Genomic DNA, 27,455 nt, shown 5'->3' on the forward strand with positions numbered 1-27,455 from the left:
AAACAGAAAGAGGTAAAATTGTGTGTATGTAACCATATGTAAATAGTGTTGGACTGAAAATATCATAACTGTGATGTATATAGTGCAATTTATGTGTCTATATATAGAGAAAATCTGATTAAGTCTAATTTTTGCACTAGTTTTAATTGGACTCATCTCTTCAGAAGTGGTGATAAGAAAAGGTGCCCTGTTAAAAAGACATGAAAAGTCAAAATGATTAAGCACCTTGGAATAGTTAGTATAGATATTTCCACAGTGCTCAAACGTGAAAGTGAACTAAGAGAAATCCTAAATGGTATTAAAGCAATCCTACAGAAGGGTGATATTAACAGTGCCATGTCATTATTGGAAAAGTTGAACATGAACATAGATAACACACTGAGAACAAGGTCCAAACGATCCCTCTTACCCTTCATTGGAACTGCTCTAAATCAGTTGTTTGGAGTTGCTGCCGAAGCAAATGTAGAACAAGAAAAGGAAAGAATTGATAGACTGGAAAAGTGGGCAGCCGCAAGGGGTACAGTGATAAATAAAGTGATTGCCTCTCACAATCAAAATGCAGAACAAATAAAAAAATTGAGTTTCATAAGTCAAGTAAATCAGAATGTAACAAAAGAACTCAGTAAGATAGAAAATATACAGTTTTTAAATACCTTTGCACTGGAAAGTGAAGTGATGTTACAAGAACATAAAGACATGTTCAATGCTGTCTTACTTGCTTACAAAGATATTTTGAGCCCAACACTAATCACTCCAGAAGAATTAGAAGACATTATTAATCAAGAAGCATTGCACACCTTTAGTAGAAGATATTTTCATGTACTATAATTTGATAAGTGCCAAAGTAATCCATAACAGAATTATTTTAGTTCTACCTTTCAATACGAAAATTACAAATGTGCTAGTTTCTGTATATCCCTTTCCTATGTATATTGAAAGTCAGATCATTATTAGAAAGGGCCTTAGTACTCATTTTGCATTAGAAGAACATGGATTAATGTTAGCCTTTTTAACTAATGAACAATTCAATAAATGTGTAATTTTGAAGGGAAAAGAGTATATATGTGATATTGATAACTTATATAAGACTACTAATGATCATCACTGTATCCAAGAGTTGATTTTAAAACAAAATCAAGAAAAGGATGTGTGTACACTCATTTAATAAGACATTTGAAGCAACTATAATGAATGAAGATATTTTTGTATTTTCATTAGATACTGTTATAGCCACAGTCACTTGTCCTAATGTCACCACCCAACTGAAATTCAAGAATATCAAGTCTTTTGCAACATCATGTAAGTTAGTTTTACAAAATCACTTATACTATGAACCATACCTTTTCACTGAATACCATTTCAACAAACATATACCATATAAGAATTACACATTTGCAATAGATGAGTTTAAATTGTCTCAGTTAGAATTAAAGGAACTTAAGAGCTTGAATTATGTTGATGACCATTACTTGCATACGAAACAGATAGCACCATTTCTTTCATATGTAAATCTGCGGGTAATAGTAGTCACTATTGTTTTATTTGTCATCATAGTGAGGCATTTGATTATCAAAAAGATACAAGGGATACCGACAGAAATGAAAAGAAATGATCCATAATTGACATTTAATATCCACATCATTTCTAACATTTTTTTCCGATATTGTATTCTGAGTATTCATTAATTATGCTTATGATTTAATGCATTCTAATTTGATATGCTTGTGAATTGTCATATTTTACCATTTGCTATGATTTTTTTTCAATTTTATTACATCACTCACTCGGGAACGGTCACCTACCAACAGTGTATCATTGTTTTTATTATATATATATATATATATATATAATATATATATATATATGTATATGTATATATATATATATATATATATATATATATATATATATATATATAATATATATATATTAAACAATGATGACAATGTTTGGTAGGTGACCGAGTGATGTAATGATAGCTTTAAGATATAATAGTAGATAAGGTAGCATAAAAACAGAGAGAATAATTAAAGTACAGTGAAAATAATGAGAAAGAGAAAGAGAGAGAATAATCAGAGTATGTACAGTGAAAATAACAAGAAAGAGAAAGAGGAAGAAAGAGAGAGAGAGAATTGAGCTTTGGTGTGTGAGCCAGAATTTGATCAACAAAACCTTAGTCACAGAAAGTTGAACCATAACACCATCGCAATTAAAATCTTAAGACCGTCATAAAATCTTTGACCTGTGACCTCGCACCAAACTTACTCAGCTTCTAACAAGAATGCAGTTCCGCCTCCAGGAGGAGGAATTAACATGTTAAATTATTGATTCTGCCTGGAAAAGGAGGAATTAACATGTTAACCACACCTAAAAGGAGATGGGGACAAGATAAGGAAAGACCGCTCCACGAATCAAGAATCCAGTCAGGCGGAGAACCAGATCCTAAGGAGGTGGTGCTGAATTCGAACTGAGGGTGGCTGAATTTCAGAACGACAGAAGAAGCCAGAGAGGACCTGCAGCCGTCGTTCAGAAAAGAAGTAGAAATATTGCCAGGGTCCAAAAATAGATTTATAAGCTTTGTAGTTGTAACTCTAACTCTTTGCACAGTAAAGAAAGAAACTCAGCTGTTCGTCTCATTCAAACTTCTCCTGAGAGTCTACGACAAAGATTAGTAATCCAGAACTAACATTAAGAAAAAGCATAAAGTTAAACATAGAACCAGACTGCAGAACAAATTATCAAGAAGAAGAACCAGGTAAGCGATCTCATAACTCGAACACTCTACCTTACAAAAACGCACCACACAGACAGGAACAACCAGCACGGCAATGGCAAGTCTTAGTTAATGGTCACCTGTCATCCTTAGAGAAGTTGGTTCCCCATGGGCGTCTCCACATACAATCCCTTCAGTGGAAAATGAGGGAGCACTGGTCCCAGTCCCGAGATCCGCAATCCTTCCTCATTCCTCTATTGGAGGAAGCAAGGAGGGATTTAGAATGGTGGTTGGATGACAGAAACCTCTTAATAGGAGTACCCTTGTGTACTCCCCCTCCCGACATGCTCCTGCACTCTGATGCATCGACTGGGGGATGGGGTGCACACCTCGAGGAACTACTGACCTCGGGGTTGTGGGACCAACACGAAAGGTACCTCCACATCAACGTCCTGGAACTTAAGGCAGCCTTCCTGGCTCTTCAGGAATTCCAGGACAGAGTGATGGGCCACCCCGTGATGCTCATGACCGACAACACCACGGCAATGGCATACATCAACAAACGGGACCTTGCTTCTTCACAGCTCCACTGGTTGACAGTGGAGGTACACGAGTGGGCAATTGCTCACTCAGTGGAACTGTTGGCGGCCAGGTACATTCCGGGCAATAGGAATGTGGTGGCAGACAAACTCGGCCGCCAAAAGCAGGTTGTTCGACCTGTGAGGGTGACAGGTAATAGGCCTGTTCACCACCAGGCACAACAGGAAACTTTAGGTGTTCTGCTCAATCGTCCCAGATCCATGGGCAGCCGTGGAAGACTCATTCCAACACCTGTGGGATAACCTCGATGTCTACGCCTTCCCTCCGTTCTGTCTGATTCACAAAGTAATCAACAGAGCAATGGCCATTCCGAACCTCTGGATGATTCTGGTAGCTCCCAAGTGGCCATATGCCGTTTGGTATCCTAACCTGTTGGCACTCCTTGTCAAGGTGCCAAGGTTACTACCTGAATGGCACAACCTCTTGTGCCAGTCACACGTAGAATGGTACCATCAGGCAGTACACAACGTTGTTCTTCATGGTTGGAGGTTATCCACCGTCTCTTGCGAGCAAGAGGCTTTTCACACCGAGCTGCAATAGAGATGTCTGAATACCTCAGGAAGTCCTCCACAGCCATATACCAGGGCAAGTGGGCCGTCTTCTGTGGTTGGAGCCGTCAGAGGGGTGTCTCTCCAATCGGAGCCACTCTTCAACAGGTTTCAAACTTCTTAGTCTTCCTTTGCCATGAGAAACTTCTCTCAGTGTTGGCAATAAAGGGCTACCAAGCAGCCCTTGGCCTAGTCATCCAGCTGAAAGGAGTGGATATCTCTTTGTCACTAGCGATATCTCTCTTATTGAGCAGTTTTGAAATCTTGCCCGCCCAGGGATCTCAGGCCCCCTGCTTGGGACGTGACTCTAGTTCTAAGGAGTCTGACACACACTCCTTATGAACCCTTACGAGTTGTCAGACAGAGATCTGATGCTCAAGACTGTCTTTTTGCTTGCACTGGCATCAACAAAGAGTAGGCAAATTGCATGGCTTGTCTTTTAATGTTAGACTCAAAACCCATTGGTCCCTGATGCTAGGTTCAATGCCTTTACGATCCCCTCCCTAGAGGATTTTTGTAGGTAATGATGCAGACGAGATGCTGTTGTGTTCTGTGAGGTTGCTGCGGTGCTATCTGAAGAGGACTCGACAATTCTGGCCCCAATGTCCACGACTCTTTGTTAGCACTGCTCCGTCCAAGGAAGAAGTGTCCAAGAACATGATTTCTTTCTGGCTTTGTGAAGTGAGGAAAATGGCATACTCTGCTACTGGAGTAGATGAAACCGATACCCCCAGACTGAGAGTTCACAAAGTCAGGAGCATCACTCCTACACTCTCATTCCGGAAGAATCTGGTGGTACACCAGGTATTGAAGGCAGGGGTGTTGTCGAGACATACCACCTTCACTTCTTTCTACTACGGGATATTGCACACAAGTCCTTGCACACTTTTTCCTTGAGACCTGTGGTGGCTGATCAACAAGTTGTGTAAGCTTACCTAGCTCTAATGGGAAGGGCCGTTACACACTAGAACAGGCCATGATGCAGTTAGGTGACATAACCAGTGACCATTTTTTGTCATAGACAATAGAAGCATCTGCTTACTCTTGCAAGGGGAATTAAGCAAGTCCCAGACAATAAGAAATCTACTAATTGTATTTTGCCTTACTGTCATTACCAGTCAGTTTTCATCCAAGCTTCTTTTTTCTATAAAAGGTCTTGTCTTCTATAGGAACAATGCCCAGGAGTCTGACGAATGATCTTGCAGTCCAACACTTCGATCATTTTGACAGAGGAACAATTCATCTCCCTAGCTCTTACAACCAGGATCGAAACAAGGTGACATAACTCCAGTCAGTTACAGAACTTATATCAGAATCGTCCCACCAAATACAAGTCTTCCTAATGTAATGGACTGAGGGTTTGTATACCGTGTAAGAACAAATGACAATTTTTTAAAGTAAATGGTATTTTTCCTAAGTATACAAACCTGAGGTCCTTTACACATTAGGTCCACCTCATGCCACCCCTCATTCTGCTATTCCTGGGCCAGAAGCAAAGTGATATGCGTATACCTTGGTGGGGGTGGGGAACCCTCCCACCCAGACGGTAGTTTAACTGCCGACTACCTTGCTATAAAGTCTAGCGGCCGTTTCCAGCTTCGCTGAAGGTAATTCCTAATGTAAAGGATCTCAGGTTTGTATAGTTAGGAAAAATACAGTTTACTTTTAAAAATTGTGATATTTTTATCCCTACCAAGAGTCATTTTGCTAAGCCATTAATCACTTATGAACATGTAAAATTTTGCATGGTGGTTTTAAGGACACCCTAACTTTGATTAGACAACATTATTGGATCCCAAAGTGCAGACAAACTATCAAGACCTTATTAAGCCCTTGTGTTGTTTGTAAAAGAGTAGTCGGTAGGAGATTCGAGTACCCTGGTCCACCTCCATTGCTCAGTGAAAGGTTCATTTCCCTCATCCCTTTGCACATGTAGGCATTGATTATTCTGGACCGATAACAATTACCAAACAGTCAGGTATACCTCACAAGTATTACATTGTTTTGTTTACATGCACTTCAAGTGATATGAGTACAGCAAGTTTAATTAATTTGTTTAGTAGGTTTTGTGCCTTTTACTCTTTTCCAAATCTTGTTATTTCTGATAATGGCATATATATCTTAGCTAGTGCTAAATTTTTTGAGGAGATGATTAAGCTTCCTAAAGTAGATCACTACATGAAAGAACATAATATAAAATGGAAGTTGTTCATACGCGAACAAACCTTCAGTCTTAATAATAGGATAATTTTCTGGCGCTTAGCTGGTTCTGGTTAAACAATCGGAGATTGAAAAGCAAGGAATCTGTGAGATCTGACAACACGTGTATATCGGGTGAAAACTGGTCAAAGACTGTACTCCCATGATATTGCATGTTAGTCTTTTTCTTAACCCCCTGGGTGAGAGACGTGGTTGCTTACTCTCCATCATCCCAGTTGTTTGCCCGTTTGCACTCTTTTGCTTGTCTGTGTGTGCGTGTGTTTGTGTTATTATAGCTTCCTCTGCTTCTTCTTGGCCTCGCCAAAGTATGTGTCTGGGGACTCGATGTTTCCCATGTTCTCATTTCCTGGCTTCTTCGGCTACGGACCCACACTCCGCATGCAGTAGGTGTCGTGCTAATGTTTGTACTGTAACGAATCCTTGCCCGGAATGTTGTGTGTGGCCTAAATTGCAGTAGAAGTTATTTTATAGTAAGATGGAGCATCGTAGAGTTTCGACTCTTCCTTCGTGGGAAGGGTTTTCATGCTTCACCCAGATGCTTCGTCTTCCTCAGTTACACCCCTTGATGCTAGAGTTTGGAGGCATCCAAAATGGCAGTGCTCTGGGCATCGCTTGGTCTACGGGGTTCACCCTCCTTGGAGGGTTTGCTGATGCATTTAATGGATGCTCGCCTCCCCCTGGCCTTCTCTGTGTTGGTGCTAGTGAGGCCTGCCGTGACGTGTCTCTCAGCGCCTTTGGTGATGTTACTCCCAGTTCCATCAGTGACGTCACTTCCAATCGGTGACATCACTCCCAGTTTCTTCAGTGATGTCTCTCCCTGCTACGTCAGTGTTGTCAGTTGGGGCTGCTGCGCTGCCTCGCTCCTATGTATTATCATCGTTTGCTCCCGTGATGTCATCGCGAGGCTTTACGTCAGGTGGTTCTTAAGAGATTGGACTCTGTTTTGGAGGATAGGTTTGCTGCCTTCTCTGCTGAGAAGGCTGTGAACAAACGTGTTGCGTCACCTCCCCCCTCTCCTACCAAGAGGGTGTTTAAGGAAGGAGTGCTGTCTTCCTCCCCTCCATCGCCTCTGCCTCCCCCTACCTTCCATCACCTCCAGCTCCACTGCGTTGGCATATTAAGCGTAGGAGGATTAAGGACTTTTGTTATTTATTCGTCAACGAGTGAAGAGCTGCTTGTCTGTGTTCTTGTGAGTGTTAATGTTTCGTTTCCTTTCCCTGTGCAATCTGCTGTTGCTGAGTCGTCCTCTTCTTCAGGACACGAGTGTATTGCAGCCTCGCACGTACGTGCGCATGTTGGTAATTTATCTCCTGCTTCTTCTCCGGTGCCTATTCGTCGTCTTAAGGATCTTAGGGACCCTGTGAAAAGATTGAAAGTTGTGAATGCGGATGTGGTGCAGCTAGGGTGTTCGCCTTTCCCTCCTGTTGATGCTGTTCATGGTTCAACTCCGGGGAATTCTCGTTCTGAATCAAGAGTTCAAGATGCTTCTCCATCTCATGTACATGTGTCTGCTCCACATGAACACGTACGTGGACACGCCTGTGAGTCATCTATTGCGAGTGTTCGAAGTAGTGTTCCTAGTGTTGTGATTGGTTTGTCGCAGGAGTTGGCATGTGGCCCCAGTCTGGACAAGTCTTTGGTGTCTGTGTTGGCTGGCACTTCAGGTTCTTTGGCTGCTGGGTCTTCTTATCATCGGTCTCCATTGCCAGAGCAGGAGGAAAGAGAGAGACATGAGTTTTTGTCTTCCTTTACTGAGGTTGTTGATCTCATTCGTGGGTTCAACAATCTGGAAAGTAGGACTCAGGCTCAGTCGTCTTTCACTCCTACTTGCTTGAAAGCATTGCAGCGGCCCACGCAAGCTTGTAAGTCATTGTTTTAGCTTCCTTTATCAGAGCATGTCCAGTCAGTCTTGCAAAAGGTGAATGCCTCTGTGTCAGACCGGAACGGATCTCTTCGGTCAAGGGGTTCTTCCAAGTTGTTTCATCTGTCTGCTTGTTACCTCGACATCTTAACCCAGACGTCATACGTCTCAAGCCAGAGTTGACTTTGGAGCAGGTTAGGCCGGTGGTGCTGTCCTTGTCACTGCAGAATGCCTCGGTGGTGGAGGCTATGCCTGCCTCCCTGTTCCAGACGGTGTTGTGGTTAGACTTGTGGTCAACAGGCATTGCCAAGATTGTGTCTGACAGATCTACAGAAGGGTTGGTGAGTGCATCTGCTCTTGCCAGTTTGTTACCGTCTGGGGGCAAGGCGTTTTCGTATCTTGCCCATCTTAGTGTCTTCTGATCAGAAGAGACGCAGCGTTGTCCAGGATTGCTAGATCGGTTGACCCTGAGTCCTTGTTGGCACTCAGGAATGGGGATCTGTTGGATTCTCATTCCCTCGGACTGAGCTGGAGGACGTGATAGACCAACAGCGAGCTAACATGAAGGACAGTTTGGTGCACCAGGCTGTGGCCAAGTCGGAGTCTCGTTCTTGGAAACGTCCCCCTCCTCCTTCTCCTGTTCAGTAGCAAATGCAGAGATCGTCGCCTAGTAAGCTGTCTAGAAGCTTGGCTTCGGCTGGGCCCTCTCATTCATCGTCTTAGCTTTGGCCCTCTCATTCATCGTCTTAGCTTTAAGTCTGATGACCAACGTCCCTTTCGGCCCCGCTCTTACAAGTCAAGGAGGGGGTCCAAGGATAGAAATAAGTAGGGTCATCGATGGGTTTGGTGCCTCTCCCTCTCCTTTGCCACAGGTAGGGGGATGCCTAGCAGTCCAGTGGGCCAAGTGGCAGAGTTATAGGGCGGAGTAGTGGGTAGTAGATGTCCTTCAGGTGAGTTATCTACTACCATTTGACTCACTCCCCCAACCCCCCGTCTTGGACAGACCTCTGCTCAGGCAAGTGTATTCCCCAGATTCCCGAAGTTCTTAGTTATCTGGGAGGAAGCGCAGAAAATGCTGGACAAGGGTGCGATAGAGGAAGTGGTGTGTCCATCTCCAGGGTTTTACAGTCGCATCTTCTTGGTGCCAAAGGTGTCAAGGGGTTGGAAGCCTGTGCCTAACCTAGCCACCTTGAATCATTTTGTCAGGAAGGCGAGGTTCAAGATGGAGACCCTGTGATCGGTGTTGGCAGCTGTGAGGGAAAACGACTTTATGCTGTCGATAGATCTAAAGGACGCGTACTTCCAAATCCCTATTCATCCATCGTCCAGGAAGTTCCTTCGCTTCTCTCTCGGAGACAAGGTGTTCCAGTTCAAAGTCCTGTGTTTTGGATTGACCACATCCCCTCAGGTGTTTACAAGGATCTTTTTCTCTCATCTCAACTTGGGCTCATGCTCAAGGGATCCGTCTGCTGAGGTACCTCGATGACTAGTTGGTCTTAGCAAGTTCCAGAGAGAATTTGCTGTAAGGACAGAGATCACCTGGTTCGGTTTTGTATGGAACTCTGCATTTTGGTGAACCTAGAGAAATCGAATCTCATACCCAGTCAAGGGATTCTTTATCTAGACATGGTCATCAATACAACAGCGTCGAGGGTTTTTCCATCGGATCAGAGGTTGGAGAAGTTGCGAGTAGTGGCGCGCGACTTCTGTCACAATTTGATCAGTCAGCTCATCAGTGGCAGTTTCTTCTGGGGATTTTATCTTCTCTGGAGAAGCTGGTCCCTCATGGGCAACTTCATCTTCGGTCTCTGCAATGGAGACTATGGGACTTCTGGTCTCTGGCAGGGTGCTCACCCATGATAAGGGTTCCTCTGTCCCTAGAAGTGAGAGAAGATCTTCGTTGGTGGTTGGACGATCAGAATCTCTTGGAGGGTGTTCCTCTGCGTTTTCTGCCGCCTGTTTTTAGATGCTTCCCTTGCAGGTTGGGGTGCTCATTTAGGCGGCCTCATTACTTCAGGTGTTTGGAGTTTGGAGGACAGATGACAACATATCAACTTGCTGGAGTTAAAGGCAGCCTTTCTGGGTCTGAAGGAATTTTGGGAGAATATAGAGAGATATCCTGTAGTTCTCATGTCGAACAACGCCACGGTGGTTGCTTATGTGAACAAGCAGGGGGGGACTGGTTTTATGTCAACTTCACACTTTGACAGTCGAGATTCACCAGGGGGCGGTCAGTTCAGTAGAGCTCTAGCCAGGTATATCCCAGGCAAAAGGAATGTGGTTACAGACAAGCTTAGTCGTCTGGATCAGGTCCTAGGTACAGAGTGGTCCCTTCATCAGGTCGTGGCAGACAGGTTTTTCCAGGTTTGAGGGAGACCTATGCTGGACCTCTTTGTGACCCAGTTCAACAGGAAACTGAGAGGTTTTCCGTTCGGTGGTTCTGGATCCTCTGGCGTTAGCGGAGGATGCGTTCCAACATCCCTGGGACAACCTAGAGGTGTATGCCTTCCCTCCGTTTTGTTTGATCTGCCAAGTACTGAACAGGACAATGAGCTCGCAAAATCTCAGGATAACATTTGTAGCTCCTCTGTGGCCACAAGCGGAATGGTTTCCGGATCTGCTGTCATTATTGTCGGAGGTGCCGAGGGAGATTCCGCTGTGGCGGCATCTTCTTTGTCAGCACCACATAGAAAAATTCCACCAGTCAGTAGAATCCCTGTCTCTTCACAGTTGGAGGCTATCAAGTATCTTCTTCGAGCGTGAGGTTTTTCACAGAAGACAGCAGGACATATGTCCAACAATCTCAGGAAATCTACCTCTGCTGCTTACCAAGGTAAATGGGCAATCTACTGTGACTGGTTTTGTAAACGGAAGTTTTCTCCACTCAGAACCTCTATTCAGCGCATAGCAGGCAGACTTTATGGTCTTCCTTAAGGATGAGAAAGGCTTGTCCGTTTCCGCTATTAGAGGATACAGGGCGGCCCCAAGTTTAGTGTTATGTCTCAGAGGTGTTGACATCTCATCCTAGGAACTCTCCTTGCTGTTTAAAGGGTTTGAGCAGTCATGTTCTCCGAGGGAGCTTAAGCCTCCAACATGGGATGTTTCCTTGGTCCTGAGAAGTTTCACTAAGCTCCTTATGAGCCTTTACGTCATTCATCAGACAGGACTTTGACACTCAAAATGGTTTTCCTCTTGGCCTTGGCTTCTTCGAAAAGAGTGGGGGAGTTTCATGGCCTGAGCTATGATGTGAAGCACACCAGGGGCTGGGGGTCAGTGACCTTCAAATTTGCCCCAGAATTCGTGGCCAAGACCCAGAAACCCTCAGTGCAGGATGACAGGTTCGCCTCCTTTTCCATTCCATCTCTGGATGACTTTATGAGTAGTGATTCTCAAGAGCTCTTGTTGTATCCAGTCAGGGCTCTGCGTTGCTATCTTAGAGGACACGACATCTCGGCACAGGTTATCATAGGCTTTTTATTACCACAGGGCATTCTAAGAAAGAGGTGTCCAAGGATACAATCTCTGTTTGGTTACGTGAAGCTATCAGACAGGCGTATTTGACTATTGATGATTCCACCGCTGAGTCTGGTGCAGGCTAGAGCACATGAGGTCAGGGGTATTGGTCCCTCTCTGCCTTTAAAGAAGAATTTTGCTGTTCATAGAGTTCTGAGCACTGATACTTGGTTACACTAGTCCACGTTCACCACTTTCTATCTTAGGATGTTGCCCATAGATCTATGGACACTTTTTCCTTAGGCCTTGTGGTGGCTGCCTAACAGATCATGTAACTCATTGTTGCCCTTTTATCTTACCTAAGATGATTGTGTGGAAGAGAGAATGAGTGAGTTGGCTGGTCTCTTTCTTTCTCTTGTTCCTTTCCTTCTTCCTACGGGCGGGTTGAGGAATAGACACATCATTTTCTGGACTGGTCTGGTACAGGTGAGTAAGGTAGTTTGTTTACTTTGTGTTCAAATAGTCAAACCCTCTATTCAGTAGCTTATACTCCACTCTCTAACAAGGGAGAGCGAGGAGTGATAACAAATCCTGATGCATTGGTTTGTTATCAAACAGTCAGAATTTCTCTTTAGTTCCCTACTGCAGTGAATCTTCCCATATATCATTGTATGCAACCCAGTTGGCTGAGTTGTTGGATATCTGTTTATCTAGCTTTTCACGGGCATTAGTCTCTCTCCTATAGATATTTCTTTTGGAGTTGGACTGGTGGATTGGCCCCCAGCTGGTATAGGATGTTTGTACCGCCCACCAATTAATTATAAGTCTATCCTATTGTTAAGACCTAAAATTTGTTTGTGTATGAACAAATGACAAATTTTCTAAGACAAATTGTATTTTTCATAGCTACAAACCTGAGGTCTTAACGTTTTACTGCCCACCTCTAGCCACCCCTCTGTCATCTTATGACATCCTGGGTTTGGAAAGACTAAACGCGATAGCGTGGGTGCACAGTCTCTGACCAGTTTTTACCTGATATACGCACATTTTGCCAGATCTCACAGTGTGGCGGGATCACAAGCTTAAAAAACAAGCGGGCAAATCCCCCCCACATAAACCTAATCGCTCCAGGTGCCCAACTCACCCTCAGTCACACTTTCTTCTTTACACAACAAAATACACACAAGACAATTGACCTATACCTACAAAAAAACAACACAACACACACGACTACTTACCAACACTCCAGATACTCCAGGCTTTGCTGTGCTGTCTGCCGTCGAGGTTGCAAAGATACCAACCACAACCCAGAACCACAACCCACAACCAAAGCAACACAACAAACAACCAAGGAACACAACCAAAACATCACGCATAACAACAAAAACTCAACAACACAACAAAGACCAATGCACAACCAATTACCAACACAAAAAAAAACAACACAAAAAAAGCAACACACACACACTAACAACACCAACAACCGTCAACAACTCACATATAATTCAACAGGAACTCACATACAACCCAACAAAAACCTCACAGCACAACTCCTAAGCAAACAATATCAAATAACAAAACAACAACAAAACAAAACACAAAACTCAACCAATTTCCAAGGCCTTTAATTGACTCCTCCAACACTACTTCCTATCACAGGCTCTCACCAAAGACGGACTGAAAAAACACTAAAAACACAGAACTCCAACAATCAACAGCACCAGCAGACAGCCCTGAACCCACCAACAACCAATTCAGTCATTAACTATCCATACAGCAATTACACTCTCTCTCTCTCTCTCTCTCTCTCTCTCTCTCTCTCTCTCACACACACACACACACACACACACACACACACACAGACGTTGTCAAATGGAACTCCGTAACTCCTCCATAACAGATTCCTTATTTTTCAATCTCCGATTGTTTAACCAGATCAGCTAGGCACTAGAAAATTATCCTATTGTTAAGACCTCAGGTTTGTAGCTATGAAAAATACAAATTGTCTTAGAAAAATTTGTCATTGTATTGCTCCCCGTGCCCCATGGCAGGGTGGATTTTATGAACATATGTTGGATCCAGTAAAATCTTGTTTAAGGAGAGTTCTTTTCAGAAAGAGAGTTGGTAGAGATGAACTTGAGACTGTATTGAGAGAAATACAGTAAAATAAACAACCGTCCCTTAACATATCTTGATGAATAAGGCACCATAGTGCCTTTTAACTCCATCTCATTTGTTGACGAGTAGAATTGTTGACACATTGACTTCTTTAGTGATAGAAGATTGCTCTGACCCTTTTGGGATGTGGCAAACAGAATATCTAACCTCTCTTCGTGAATGTTACTATGGAGCAAAGGTTGCTAGCCAAATCAAGAAGAAGCCAAAAGTAGGTGAAGTTGTGATTGTTGAACGTCAAGGTCCCCAACATGAATGGCCTTTAGGTCACATTGTAACTTTTTACCCAGATTCAGAAAATATAGTATGTTCAGTAGATGTTCTTTGTGAAGGGACTATCGGTAGGAGGACCCTAGACAAACATGTTCCTCTTGAAATTTATAGTGCTTCAGTTGACAGTGTTACTGAGTCCAGTAAAGATCATACTACAATATTGAATAATGATATAAGCTCGGCCTGTCCTATGAGATAAGCTTGTGAAGCAGCTAGACTCAGGCGAGAACTAATTGATAGTAATCTTTTGTAGAAGTATCTCTTGCCCACATCTTCCTTCCATTTGGAGGATGTTGAGGTTTGACAAGTTCAGTGTTTTATTTCTTTTTTTTCCTCTCTCTCTTTGTGGTGTCAAATATGTATCTTCAGTTAGAAGGTTGCATCATGCTATGAAATGTTTCATCATCCAAGTTTGAGTTCTACAGCTTGGTTTTGTGTTTTGGTGTGGTTTTGGTATTTGGTTTAGTATCATTCAGTGTTGGTGTAAGTAATTCCTCGCAAGTGAACAGTCCGTTCAAGATCGTTTGTTATGAACGAAATTTTCATTAAAGTTATTTTGTCCTCTCTTTTCTTTTTTTCTTATTTAAAGTCCATTTATATTAAATAAGGCTTACTGTATCAGCTTACAAGCCCGGGGCTTCAGGTAAGTCCACCCAAGTTTTCAAGCTAGGCTAGGTTGAACCTATTCGTGTTCTCCTAGGCTAGTTTATTTAATAAAATTTGTTCTGACATTTTAAACAAACCGTGGGTCCTTTGCGTAAGGAATTGCTATTCAGCGCCAGCTGGACCGGCTGTAAAATTTACTAACAAGGTAGTTCGGCAGTAACTGCTTGTCCGATGGTCGGGAGTCCCGCCTGACTGGAACATACCACTTTGCTTTCGACCGCAGTCAGGTGAAGACATATACTCGCCTTTCTGCCCGCCTCTGTCATGAGATTGTTTTCAAGCTTACCTTGACTTTCAACCTGTTTCTTAAATACCAGTGTGATTGACTGTAAGTACTCTTTATTTGTTTGTTATTATTTGTGGTATTGCATCGCTAGATTCATCATGCAGTCCCACAAATCGGAGAAGCCCTCGCGCCTCACATCCAATTGGAGAGTGTGCCCTGGAGTGGGGAGCCGAAAGTGTGGGGCTTTTAGGTCCACTGATGTTGTGGACCCTCATCCTCTGTGCACAAGGTGCCAAGTGCGTGAACGCTCTCGTGATTTAACTTGTGTTTATTGTGTCTCTTGGTCGGAGGAGCAACGGGAGCTGTAAGAAAAGAGGAGGAAGCCACGTAGGGTTGCCAAGGTGTCGTCAGAAAGCTCTCCCTCGAGACCTTTGGTGACAGATACGTCATCTTCTTTTCTCCCTCCTCATCAGCTCTCGCGTATGGCTCTCTCCCCTTCGGGGGACGTGTCTCTCTACGCCTCTTCACTCAATCTGTCGAGTGCAGAGGAGGGAGAGTGACATCCCGACCTTGAGCAGTACTTGGGGTCATCTGTCTGCTCAGGGGAGGATCCTTCCCCAGCTGAGCGAACAGAAACGGGCCCCCCCCCTTAACCCGACTGTTGCTTCCTCAGGTGTGTCTGCCTCTGCGGGTGGGGACCTTCAGCAGGCGTGGCGTTCGTTGAGTCTTCCGGGCACTCCAAGTATTCAGGGGCTCATCCATCATCTTGCTGAAGCCCTGGTCACTCACGGGGTGGAGACGAGGACGACTACAACTGTGTCGACCCCGGGTTATGCAGCTCCGCCTCGCCTGGCGAATACCCAGCATGTGACCATGGTCACCCCCATGGCTGTGGTACAAGCCCCGTTGCCGTATGTGCCCCGGAGGGAGTTGGTACCACCTCGAAGAGGAAGTCCAAGAAGAAGAGGAAGGTGTCATTGTCATTTTCTTCATCTTCATCTTCATCATCGTCTTCTGCCGCCTCTTCCCCTTCGACTTCCAAGGCCCCCCAGCCAAAGAAGAAGAAGGTGGCCTCACCCCCCCAAGAAGTCTCGCTCAGAGACTTCTAAGGGTCTGTCTCGCTCCAGCGGGACAGGTGGGTCTTCCGCTGGCCCTCCCTTTCCTCCATGAATGGGGCCTGTCTCTCCACCCTCAGGGAAGAAGAAGACGGGGACCTTGGAGGTACCAGCCACCACTGGTACCTCTGCTCCCGGCTCCAGAGGTTCCACCTCTGGACCGGGAACCGTCTCGGCTGCTCGCTTGTGAGTGTCACAGAGTGAACGGTTACCTACCAGTGATCAGCTTAGCACGCTCACCATCAGGACCCAGGCACGGAGTGGAAGGATGGTAAGAGTCGCTCAGGTGACTCTCGCCAGACCAGCGATCGCTCGCGCAGCGATAGTCCGGTACCCAGGGTTGACGTGACGGTCCCACCAGACCGTTCACGTGTCGAGGCTGGGAAGAGGTCCCCCTGGTTACCAGGAACAGCCTTGGCTGCTTCTGGGACCATGATGCGTCGTGAGGACGGTGCTCTCTCTCACCGCGTTAGTGGACGCTACCAGTCACCCGACCGTTGCTCCCACCAGGACCAGACGGCTAGCACGGCTGGTAGCAGCTCCCCTGACACACAAGACCAACAATACCATCCTTGGTCCAGCGTTTCTCCGCAGGAAGACCGCTGGTCCAGACCTGCAGCTTCATCACCACCACAGTTTGGCAATCGCCTGCAGTCTTCCCAGCCTACCGGCTCTGCTGGTAGGCAGGGTAAGAGCGTCAGGTCTTCCTCACCTGCCCCTTCAACCTCCTCCAGCTACACCAGGAGGAGCAAGGCAAACAGGAGTGACCGTGAGGAGCGCGCTCCTTACAGTCTGGCCACAAGAGCCTATGAGCCTGGTTCGGTCTTAGGACCAAACAGATCGTACGCTCAAGTGGTTGGAGACCACGAGGGGTCTGGCGAGGTTCTTCCTCTTGAAGGAAGAGTGTCTCGGGAAGTGATCGGCCTGGATGGATCTGACAATCCATCGCCTCAGGACACGATCACCCCCGAAATACAGAGGTCCTTTGCAGAGGTCATTGCGCTGATTCGTCAGCACAAAGACCTCGGGGAAGGATTGGTGGTTGCTCCCTCTGACCATCCATTGAGATTAGAGTCGTTCTGGGGTCCTAAGAAGGAACCCAGAGCGACGGTGGGGCTACCCCAGTCTTCCTTGGCCGACAGAGTGCTGGACCAAGTGAACGCCCTTGTCTCCAGACAAGAGGCCTCACTCAGGGCCAGCAGGTCGGACAAGCTGCTTCCCCCTCCTCTGCCTCGTCAGCGGCATTTCTATGTGCCTTCAGCAGACCCGTTGCCGACCAAGCAGGTTGATCCGGAGCTAGCTCACCTAACTCCGGGAGTGCCTCTTCAATATCTGCTGTCAGAGAACCTCTGGTTCTTGCAGCAAGAGGCATCAGCCCTGGAATCCACTGCCATAGCAGCTTTCCAGGTCATCTCCTGGCTGGATCTGTGGTCCCTCACAGTATCCAGAGTCACAGCCTCCTCCTCTGAGGAAGACTCGGCGTTCAGGAGACTCTGCCAGTCTCAAGCCTCCTTCTCTCGCAGAAAAGAGGCTAAGCAGAAAGGGAAGAGAGGGAAACACTAGGGACAGCGTTCCCCCTCAACTACTGCCAGAAGTTGGGGGGTACCTGGTGAGCCATTGGGCAACTCGGCAGCGCCACGGAGCCGAGACTTGGGTAGTTGATGTCCTTCAGGAGGGATATCTACTGCCCTCCGAGTCGAGGCCACCCCTCACCTCACACCCGGTCCACCTTCATATGTACGTCCCGGTTCTGCCAGGGATGTAGCACTGACACAAGAAGTGCAGATCATGCTGAGCAAAGGAGCTCAGTGGGTTTCTACAGCCAACTTTTCCTGGTGGAGAAGTCTATGGGGGCTGGAGACTGGTGACAGATCTCTCTCCCTTGAACTGTTTCGTTCGCCAGACTCAGTCCACGATGGAAACGGCATGCTCAGTGCTCGATTCCATCAGGGAGAACAATTTCCTGCTTTCGGTGGACCTGAAGAATGCTTATTTTCAAATACCCATCCACCAGTACTCCAGGAAGTATACCTCCGCTTTATCCTCGACAGGACGGTGCACCAATTCAGGGCACTTTGTTTCCGTCTCTCAACCGCCCCACAGGTGTTCACGTGAGTGTTCACTCTGGTGTCAGCTTGGGCCCATTCGGTCAGGATACATCTGATGAGGTATCTCGACGATTGGCTGATCCTGGTGAGCTTCCGCTCGCAGTTACTACAGGACATAGATCAACTTCTCGACTTCTGCTGCAATCTGGGGATCGTGGTAAGTTTTGAGAAGCCAGATCTCAAACCCATGCAGAGGATAAAGTACCTGGGCATGCTGATCGATATGGTAGTAGCACAAGACTTCCCCGCAGACTCACATATCTGCAGGTTCAGGAAGGCAGGCTGACGGTTCCTGTCATGACAGGAACAGTCAGCTCAGCAGTGGCAAGTCATGATCGGTCACCTGTCGTCACTAGAGAAGTTAGTCTCTCACGGGTGTCTTCACCTGCGGTCTCTTCACTGGACCCACAGTCCTTCCTGGTTCCTCTCAGGAACCTCTTAATAGGAGTGCCCCTGCGCACTCCCCCTCTGGAGATGCTCCTGTTCTCAGACGCATTAACCAAGGGTTGGGGTGCACACCTGGAAGAGTTGCTGGTTGCAGGAGCGTGGAACCATCATGACAGGCACCTTCACATCAACTTCCTGGAACTCAAGGCAGCGTTTCTCACACTCCAAGAATTTCGGGTAGTGGCATACATCAACAAACGGGGGCCTAGTGTCCCTCCCGTTGTACCAGTTGACAATGCAGGTGCACGAGTGGTCCATAGCTCACTCGGTAGAGCTGTCAGCCAGATACATTCCAGGCAAGAGGAATGTAGTGGCAGACAAACTCAGGCACCAGAATCTGGTGATTGGGACAGAATGGTCTCTTCACCCAGACGTGGCGGAAAGGCTCTTTGACCTGTGGGGGTGTCCAGTAGTGGATCTCTTCGCCACCTGGCACAACAGAAAACTTCCGGTTTTCTTCTCAGTTGTGCCAGGCCCATGGGTAGCTGCAGAGTACGCGTTCCAATGTCCGTGGGACAACCTTGTAGTCTACGTCTTTCCCCCGTTCTGCCTGGTTCGCAAGGTGATCAGCAGGGTGCTGGTCACTAGCAATCTTCAGATGATTCTGGTGGCACCCAAATGGCCTTAGGCCATTTGGTATCCGGACCTGCTGGCTCTTCTCTCAGAGGCACCGCGAGAGATTCCCCCGTGGCACAACCTGCTGTGTCAACCGCAAGTAGAACGGTACCACCAGGAAGTACATTTCCTGTCTTCATGGCTGGCGGTTATCCACCATCTCTTGCAAGCGAGAGGCTTTTCTCGCCGAGCAGCAACAGAGATGGCTGGATACCTCAGACAGTCCTCTGCAGCTGTATACCAGGGTAAGTGGTCTGTCTTCTGTGGTTCGTAGACAGGGTCTCTCTCCGCTCTGAGCCACTCTTCAGCAGGTAGCAGATTTCCTCATCTTTCTTCACTTAGAGAAGCTCCTCTCTGTCTCTGTAGTCAAAGGATACAGAGCCGCCCTGGCCCTAGTCCTTAAGCTGCGAGGAGTTGATATTTCCCCTCCATGGGAACCCAGACCCCCGGGATGGGATGTGACTCTTGTCTTAAGGAGTTTGACTCACAGACCCTACGAGCCTCTCTGGGAGTCGTCAAGTCCGTCTTTCTGCTGGCCCTAGCATTGGCGAAGAGAGTAGGAAAACTTCATGGTCTTTCCTTCGATGTCAAACACTCAAGGGTATGGGGATCAGTTACGCTCGATTTCGTCCCAGATTTTGTAGCAAAGACTTGGAACCCTTTGGTCCCTGACGCCAGGTTCAAGTCCTTCGCAATCCCCTCCCTAGAGGACTTCACTGGTAATGATATGCTTTGTCCTGTGAGGGTGATATGGTGCTATCTGAAGAAAACTTGACACCTCAGGCACCTGAGTGTCGACGCCTCTTCATTAGAACCGGGGTGACCAAGAAAGAAGTGTCCAAGAACACTGTTTCTTTCTGGCTTCGTGAGGTAATCAGGAAAGTGTACGACTCCGAGAGGAGTGCTGACACCAGTACCTTTCGTCCGAGAGCCCACAAAGTTAGAGGTATTGGTCCTACCTTTGCATTCCGCAAGAACTTGTCTGTCGCATAGGTGCTGAAGGCAGGGGTGTGGTCCAACCAGACCACCTTCACCTCCTTCTACCTTCGGGATATTGCCCATAGGTCCTTGGACACTTTTACCATGGGGCCCGTGGTGGCTGCTCAACAAGTTGTGTAGCTTACCCAGCTCCTTAACAGGACAAGGTTGCATCTCGTCCTTGTGATATTGCATGAATGGAGAATGAATGAGAGTGTGACTGGCTCATCTTCCTTCTCGTTTCTTCCCTCTTCCTGCGGGCAGAGGGTAGCGGTCATCACATGCTGGATAGGACGACGGTGCAGGTAAGCTACGTAACCAAGCTCCATTCTATTCCTTTCATTAGGGATGGAAGCGTTTATCCGTCCCTTCCCTAGCAAGGGGAAAAGTGGAAATCAGTTAGAAACAAACCCAATACTTTATATTTGGCTTCTTACTTATGACATAAGTTCTTGCTTGCTATTCATAAGAGGTATACATGCCTCCCTCTTATGAATTGGTTCAGAGGTCTGGCCACTGATCCTGCAGTTCTCACTCCGATCAGTTGGACAGAGGTTAGGTTCCCTCACTTTGCTCTTACGACCAGGAAGGGAACCCAGGTTGGGCGAACACCAGTCTGTTCACAAGACTCAGATTCATCCCACCAATAAGTGAGTCTTCCTTATGTAAAGCACTGATGGTTAGTATAACGTGTCGGAACAAATCACAATTTTTGGAAGTAAATTGTATTTTTCCTAACTATACAAACCTGAGGTCCTTTGCATAAAGTCCCACCTCATGCCACCCCTCACTCTGTTCCTGGGCCTAAAGCAAGGTGGTATGTTTACCTCCAGTCAGGCAGGACTCCCGACCATCGGACAAGCAGTTACTGCCGAACTACCTTGTTAGTAAATCTTACGACCGGTCCAGCTGGCACTGAATAGTAATTCCTTATGTAAAAGGACCTCAGGTTTGCATAGTTTGGAAAAATACAATTTACTTTCAAAAATTGTGATTTTGATGGTATTACTTTATTGAATTTATATTTACATTTGATTGTTGAAACATTGAAATATTATCCTTTCCTGTTATAAATCAGTCTAAGCTCGACTAGTATAATTTGAGTTCTAGGACAGGTTGTGTTGCTTTAATTCTTTCTTTTACAGCTTCAGTGAGAAGAATTAGCTTTTATCCTAGTGTAAAGTGTCCTGAATGATCCTATTTCTGCTTTTAAGGTAAGGCAAGTTTGTGTTATCTGAACTCGGTGCACTAGATTATTCTGACTATAGAAACTGTGTAACCTATCTGCTAAATTTACAGTCCACTAATCATCACTTATCAAACTCACACACAGCTTGGGGGTTATTAAATTTGTCTCTGCACCTTTCCCACCTCCTTTGCTTAATGTAGGAATTGGCTATCAAAATACTACAGGTAAGATTAATTTCAAATAGTACAGGCAATTCCCGGTTATCGACTGGGGTTCTATCCCAACGGCTTGATGATAAAGCGAAAATCACTATGACTAAAAATCGACAATTTTTTACGTTTACTGGCACCGATAACCAGTTAATGGCACCTCTGTTAGGTATGCTTCAGGGCCAGTACTCTACTATCAGCGTTGACAACTGGAAGTCTGTGCATTTCGGCCCCAAAAATTGCCAATTTTTGGTGCTAGACAAGCCCCATAAAACCGGATCACCAATGATAATGGAAAATCAGCAATAATAACACCAATGTCCAGTTATTGGCGCTGATAATTGGGTGTTTGTGCTGATAACCCCCGGGGATTGGCGCATATTGGCACCAAAAATCCAGTTATCGTCGTTGTTAGACAAGCGTTGTAAAACTAGATCACCAATAACCGAGGTTGCCGATAACTGGGGACTGCCTGTAATGTTGCTTTATTATCCATTTATGCGAAAAGGCCCAAAAATCTGACAGCTGAACACACAGTTCCCATATTCTGTTCAGCCTGTCGGAGGCAAGGGTCTCTTCCTTGACCTATTTCGACCAGGAAGACCACCCAGGGGAGGCAAAGCACCAATCAATTTAGGTTACTCAGTCTATGGTTTGTATATTGTGTAGGAACACATGACAAAATTTTAAAGTAATTTGTATTTTCCCTAACTATACAAACCAGAGGTCTTTACATTAGTATATGCCCACCTGATGCCACCCCTCAGTCTGACACCTAGCCCAAAAGGCAAAATAGAATGGGAACTTGAAGTGAAACTTATCTGTATCGGTACCATTTCCAGCAAGTGACGGCTTGACCTACCATCTACCTGCAAGGAGAGGAAGGATGAAGGAGAAAGGAGGGTAGCAAGTGATGGCTTGACCTACCCTCTACTCGCAGGGAGAGGAAGGATGAAGGAGAAAGGAGGGAAGTCCAGTCACTCACATACATACCCTTACATTCACAGCTGAACACCTTAAGGCAAGGTGCTACCTATCTTCTTAGAGGAGTCGAGTAAGCTGCAAACTTGTTGACCACACCCCTGCCTTCAGTACCTGAGGAACAGACAGATTCTTCCTGAATGCAAGGCTCTTGCCCAGAATGCACCTGGATTCTCCTCGCTCAAAGTGGAGTACGCCTGTTTGACCACCTCACGAAGCCAGAAAGAGATCTTGTTCTTGGGCACCTCTTTCTTGGTCGAGCCAGTACTAACAGAGTTGTCAACACTTATGCCTGAGGTGTTGAATTGTCTTTAGATAGTACCGCTGAACTCTAGTAGGACAGAGTAGCATCTTGTCTGGATCATTAGCAATATGAATCTTCGCTACGAAATTGAGAGTAACCAATCCCCTTCTCTTTGCTGATGCCAGGGCAACCAGAAAGATGGTCTTGAGAGTCACATCCCTATCTGATGGCTCTCATAGAGGCTCATATGGTGCATGAGTGAGGCTCCTCAGAATGAGAGTCATATCCCACTCAGGCGGCCTGAGTTCCCTGGGAGGGTAAGACCTTTCAATGCCCTTCATCACCAGAGAAATCTCCAGAGAGGAGGAGATATCAACACCTTTCAGGCATAAGAAGATTAGGCTGAGGGTGACTGCAGAGGATTGTCACAGGTATCCAGACATCTCTCGCTCACGAGATGCTGAATAGTCTCTAGCCATTAAGTGGCAGGGACTCCACTGACTGGTGGTACCATTCTATGAATGGTTGAGCTAGAAGGTTGTGCCAGTATGGAAACACTTGGTTCCTCATTAAGTAGAGCTAGCAGGTCCAGATACCATATGGCATGTGGCCATTTGGGAGCCACCAGGGTCATTCTGAGATTCAAGGTGATCATACCCTGTTGATCACCCACTGTATCAGACAAAATGTAGGGAAGGCTTAAGCATCCAGGTTGTCGCATGGGTGGTGGAAGGTGTCCTCTGCTACTGCCCATGGTACTGAGTATGATGGAAAAAACAATGTCAGCTTCCTGTTATGCCACATGGCAAACAGGTCGATGGAAGGAAGCCCCAAATGCTAGAGAGCCTTTCCATGATGTCTGTGTGATAGGGACAGAACCCTGGCAACTAAACTAAGCTTGTCTGCCATTACAGCATTCCTCTTGCCTGGAATGTATCTGGCTAACAGCTCTAATGAGTGTGCTATCGCCCACTCATGCACCTGCATCATCAAGTGAAGCGAACACGATACTGAGCCTCCTTCCTTGTTGACGTATACCGCTATATGTACTGTGATGTTGTTGCTTATCAACACCACCGAGTGTCCTATCAGTTGATCCTGAAACTGTTGGAGAGCCAGGAAGGCTGCCTTAAGTTCCAGGATACTGATGTGAATGTGTTTGTCATTTTAGTTCCACACACCTGAGTTCAGCAATGCCTCCAGGTGTGCGCCCATCCCTTGGTCAAAGCAACTGAGAACAGAAACATCCCCAGAGGGGGAGTGTGTAGATTAGAGGTACTCCTGTTATGAGGGTCCTGTCATCCAGCCACCAGGCTGAGTCCTGTTTCACTTCCTCCAAGAGAAGAATGAGAAAGGATGGAAGGTCCAATGCTGGAGACCAAAACTCCTTCATCCTCCATTGAAGACAACACAGATGAAGTAGCCCATGAGGGACCAGCTTCTCTAAGGATGGCAGGTGTTTGAGAATGACTAGTCACTACTGAACTGGTTGATCCTGCCATGATAGGAACAGCTGTGCTACCTGCCTGAGACTTCTGATACTTGAGTCTGAGAGGAAGACTCTTGCTACTGCCATGTCTATCAGCATGCCCAGGTACTTCATCCTTTGCTTGGGAGTGAGATTGGACTTCTCATATTTATCACCACCCCAATGTTATGGCAAAACTCGAGAAAGTGATCCCTATCCCAGAGCAACTGCAACCGAGAACTTGCCAGGAATAGCTGATTGTCGAGATACTTCAGAGGACATATCCCATGCGAATGGGACCAAGCTGACACAGGAGTGAAAGCTCGGCATGAACACTTGGGGAGCAGATTAGAACCTGAAACAAAGTGCCCTGAACTGGTATGCCACCTTCCCGAGGATGAAGTGTAGACACTTGCGAGCTCACGGATAAACGGTTACTTGAAAATATGCATTCTTCAGGTCCACTGTAAGCACAGTCATACTCCCTGATGATCGCGAGCACTGAGCGTATCTTTTCCACCTTGAACCAAGTCTGGCGAACAAATTGATTAAAGGGAGAGAGATCTATGACTGGCCTCCAAACCCCCGTTGCTTTCTCCAGAGGAAAGATTCGGCTGTAAAAGCGTGGGGACCAATCTATCACGACTTGCACTGCGCCTTTCTCCAGCATCACTCAGATCTGCTCCTAGAGGCCGAGGTCCTTTGGTGCTTTAGCCGATTACATATAAACAGATTGACTGGATTGTTGGTGAGGGGCAGTCAAAACTGAAAGGAGAGTCGATAGCCTTCCCAAAGAACATCTACTGCCCATGTCTTGGCTCCGTATCACTGTCATGTTGCTCATTGGCTCGATAGGCACCACTCCCCACCAGCAGCTGCATGTGGAAGGGAACCAACCCTAGCATCCTCCTCTCTTCTTATGTTTACCTATCTTTACAGACTGGCAGGGAGGTTGAAAGGGGCACAAGTGCACTCCTTTCTTAGTGGGAACAGAAGAAGGTTGAGTGTTCCCCGGATACCCTTCAAAGCCTGGGTCTTCTTGGGGTCTAAGGAGGAATTGCAAGCCTGACCCCAAAGGTCAGGCCACAAGGGCACGTGAAGACTAAACAGTCTTGGTTGCTGCCTGGTGGACAAGATGGTCGTTGTCCTCTACATAACATTTGTCCACCATAGTGTCCACCTGCTCCCTGGGAAAGAGAGAGGTAGATCCCAGTAATGGTCCATTCCTCAGAGCCAGAGCCAATTCTGGGTCAACAAACTTGGAAATATGGTTCAGAACAGTGTCCCCCACTCGGTTAAACCAAGTTTGCCCACAGGCTTGCCATCTGATGGGTCCGGTAGGTGAGTGCCCTACCTCCAGATTGGCAGTCCCTTGAAGGTGGAATCTTCCCCTGGGGCAATAGATCCCAGTAGTAGTACTTCTTTGGTCGAAGCAGAGGAGGGTTAGCCAGAAGTGAACTCTCCCAGATGCCAGAGTTCACTTGCTCTTAATGCCCCTCCAGAAAGCATAGACCAAGGAAACCCTACTGAAGCCTTGAGTTCCTTCTTGGGTCCCAAAAAGGCTTTGAGGTGCAATGGACGGTCCATGGGCACGGCCACAGTTCTTTTCCCAAGAATGTTGCACTGACGGTTCAGCTTAAAATGGTCTCTAAAAAGGTCCTCTGTATCTCAGGAGAGTACGAATTCTGAGGAAGAGAACCTTCAAGTCCTACCAGAGCACAGTCTACCTGATCAACTTCCCATGCAGGAGGGAGAACCTCGACAGAACCCCCACTCCTCTCAACCACTTGGGTAAACGTATTGGTTAATCCAAGAACCAAACCCAGTATGTAAGCCTTTGCGGTGGGGCTGCATTGGGTAGAAGCGTCCCCCCCTGGTATAACCCCAGGAGGTTGAGGGGACAGGTGAGTGGGAACGAATATTCTTTCGTATCTTGTCGGAAGCCAAAGTTCAGGCAGGAGAGGATGTCAGATGCCAAAGCTCGAGCAAAAGAGGAAAGCTGTTAGTGATTGCCGACCCACGGTGACGATGGCTGCACAGGTCTAGGAGAATGACCCCTCACAAGCAAACATGGGGGGGAGCTGTCCCAAGGAGATTGAATGGGTTCATGCTGGTGTACGCAGAAGTTATCCCCAGGTGTATGCGCTCGTTCACACAAATGTGAGCAAGGGTGACTGGGGAAAGCAATTGCTTCTCTCAGGCATGAACTCAGGCTGGCCTCACAACATACTCCAGTCTTTTTTGAGGCCGTGGCCTCCTGACAAGAATACTGTGTGGGGGACCTCTACAATGCTTTTCCAAGTGTGCGGACCCTCAGGCCAGCAACACCTGAAAATGGGACTCTGGGTGCCTACTTGGGCAAGTAGTGGCAAGAGGTGAAGAAGCCCCTGCATGCTTCATCACCTTCTCTCGCTGGGTGCCTACTTGGGCAAGTAGTGGCAAGAGGTGAAGAAGCCCCTGCATGCTTCATCACCTTCTCTCGTGTAATGCCTTCACCAAACCAAGGAGCTGACTTCTTAGTGCTGGTGGAGGTAACTCGAGGTTTCATAGAAACCCTGTGTCCCCAGAGTCACGATTCTGCTTGAAGGGTGGCATACTTGTAGCTCCCAAATCACGTACTTAACAATCATCAGTAGCTTTTTTCTATTCGAGTGTTTGAAGATATGCGGGTAGAGGTAGTCACTACACTAGTTCTAGGTGGCTTCCAAGAATTAGTTTCAGATATGCGAGTACTCTTGGAGACCCACTCACTTAAAGCTCCCAAATCATGAAGTCTCAGACAGACTTGTGACATAGCCCCCGAGTCCGAAGACTGAGGAGAGTGAGGGAGAGATCCTACTATCTCCCCTGTGGAGGGAGGCACCCAATCAGAAGACCCATGGCAGGACCTCTGGACTGGAAAAGCAATAATCTTCTTCCTCCACTGGTGAGCCATGGAAGAAGGGGAGAAGACAGCAGACAGTACGAGGAAGATGATGAGGATGAAGGTCAGAAATACCCTGGTTATCTCAGATCTTCTACAGCCATGTACCAGGGAAAGTGGGCCATCTACTGTGATTGGTGTCATCAAAGGATTTTCTGTCCAGTCAGCCTACTATTCAACAAGTAATAGACATCCTCATTTTTCTCCGAAGAGAGAAACTCCTTTCGATGTCAGTCATCAAGGGATATTGGAATGCATTAGATTTAGTTCTATGTTTGAAGGATGTAGACCTCTTGTCTTTATGGGAATCTTTATGCTTCACAGGAGTTTTGAGCAGTCCTGTTCCCCAGAGAGATCGTAGACCTAATTGTTCCCTAACACTTGTGCTCAGCAGTCTCACACATAGTCCATACGAACCCTTACGGGTTTCATTAGATAGAAAT

General features: G+C 46.5%; 1 long non-coding RNA gene across 1 annotated transcript in view; it reads left to right on the forward strand.

Annotated features, from left to right (window-relative positions):
• Positions 1–27,455, forward strand: part of LOC135225809 (uncharacterized) — a 43,194-nt gene that overhangs the window by 15,662 nt on the left and 77 nt on the right. Inside the window, exons 2-3 of the long non-coding RNA XR_010317090.1 lie at positions 5,031–5,137; positions 21,144–27,455. The exon at positions 21,144–27,455 is cut by the window's right edge and continues 77 nt beyond it. This is a non-coding gene — a long non-coding RNA (uncharacterized LOC135225809). The remainder of the gene's footprint in view (positions 1–5,030; positions 5,138–21,143) is intronic.

Source organism: Macrobrachium nipponense, chromosome 13, assembly GCF_015104395.2.
Source record: "Macrobrachium nipponense isolate FS-2020 chromosome 13, ASM1510439v2, whole genome shotgun sequence".
Classification (NCBI taxonomy): domain Eukaryota; kingdom Metazoa; phylum Arthropoda; class Malacostraca; order Decapoda; family Palaemonidae; genus Macrobrachium; species Macrobrachium nipponense.